Below are 1,830 nucleotides of genomic sequence, written 5' to 3' on the forward strand. Positions count from 1 at the left end.
TTAATATCTACCAATAAGAGCCTGATTGAGGGATGCCTGGGTGGCACAGTAGGTTAAGCAGCCGACTCTTGGTTCCAGCTTAGGTCACGACCTCAGGGTCGTGAGATCGAGCCCTGTGTCAGGTCCATGTCAGCATGGAGTCAGCTTGAGATTCTCTCTCTCTCTCCCTCTGCCCTTCCCCTGCTCACTCTCTCTCTCTTTCTCTCTCTAAAATAAAATAAATAAAATCTTAAAAAGAAGAGCCTGATTAATAACTAGCAGAATGTTTGATACATGCTACAATGTGGATGAACCTTGAAAACAGAAAGCTAAATGAAAGGTCACATATTGTATTATTCCATTTATATGCAACATCCAGGCAAGTCTATAGAGACAGAAAGTAGATTAGTGATTGTCAGGAGCTGAGGAAGAGCAGAGGAACCGAGAGATGATGGCTAGGGGGTATAAGGTTTCTTGTGGGGGCAAGAAAAATGTTCTAAAATTGTGATGATGGATTCATTCTGTAAACATACTAAATATACTTACAAACATACAAAAAAACATTGAATTTTGTACTTTAAATGGATGACTTATATGGTGGTATGTGAATTCTATCTCAATAAAACTAGATAAAAAATACCACCAAAAATAAAGAACAGTATATTGATGCAATGCAATATCAGGCAGGCAATAAAAGGCATAGGAAAGACATTGTTGAGGGAAAACAACAAAAGATTGTTAATCTCAAGCCAACTCCATGTGGTAGCTGTCTTTCCATGTGAGTGATGGGCATCTCCTGGGACAGCTGGCACAGCAAGACTGGGGGCCAAAGAAAGTCCTACCATCAGAAGCAGAAGTTTGAGTGGGGATGCCCTGCTGTGCTCAGATTGGGCCCTGCCCCCCAACACAGTCTGAGTCTGGGGAGGCAACAAGAATGACTGCGCCTGAAGGTGGGATGTGGGGAACTTCTTCTGGGGCTCCAGGCGTTGTATGTGCAAAGCAGGGTCACTGATCTTGTCTACAATGCATCCATCCACGGACTGCCTCTCCAAATCCCTGCGAAGAACTGTATCATGCTCCTTGACAGCACACCACCCCAACCATGGAAGAGTCCCTGGGCCGCAAGGAGGCCAACCTGACTCCTGAGGAGGAAGAGATTTTAAACAGAAAATGATTGAAGAAATGAAGAAGAAATATGATGGAAGGTCAAAGAATGCCCAAATCAGCATCTTCTGGAGGAGAAGTTCCAGCCGGGTAAGCTTCTTGCGTGCATCGCAAGAAGACCAGGCCAGCATGCAGGACAGATGGCCATATGCTAGAGGGCAAGGCACTGGAGTTCTCGCTGGGGGAAGTCAAAGCCCGGAATGGCAAACAAATCCTCTTCCCTTCCGTCTCCGCTCATGTCATAAAGGTGTTTATTGTTAAAAAAAAAGGGGGTGGGGTCGGGGAGTGAATGTGGCAAAACAGTGTGCATATAGGCTCATGTAATAAAGGTGTTTATTGTTAAAAAAAAAAAGGGGGGGGTCGGGGAGTGCATGTGGCAAAACTTTGTGCATATAGGCTCATGTAATAAAGGTGTTTATTGTTAAAAAAAAGGGGGGGTCGGGGAGTGCATGTGGCAAAACTGTGCATATAGGAGTCCATTTTTTGGTAACAAAATAAGCAAACCTAGGCTTATTCATGCATAGATAATTTCTGGAAACAAACACAAGAGATTGTTAACAATGTTTGCTTCTGGAGATGGGACTGACATTCAACAATGGAGGAATATACTTACTCTGTATTCATCTATACCGTTCGAAATTTTTTATGAACATGTACTTACTTTTTTGATTAATTTTTTTCAAATTA

The 1,830-nt window shown here is 43.0% G+C and overlaps 1 pseudogene; it reads left to right on the forward strand.

Annotated features, from left to right (window-relative positions):
* Positions 1–676: 676 nt before the first annotated feature.
* On the forward strand, positions 677–1,432 carry LOC113257399 (40S ribosomal protein S8-like; annotated as a pseudogene).
* Positions 1,433–1,830: the final 398 nt, after the last annotated feature.

The sequence above is a fragment of the Ursus arctos genome, unplaced genomic scaffold (assembly GCF_023065955.2).
Source record: "Ursus arctos isolate Adak ecotype North America unplaced genomic scaffold, UrsArc2.0 scaffold_26, whole genome shotgun sequence".
Taxonomy (NCBI): domain Eukaryota; kingdom Metazoa; phylum Chordata; class Mammalia; order Carnivora; family Ursidae; genus Ursus; species Ursus arctos.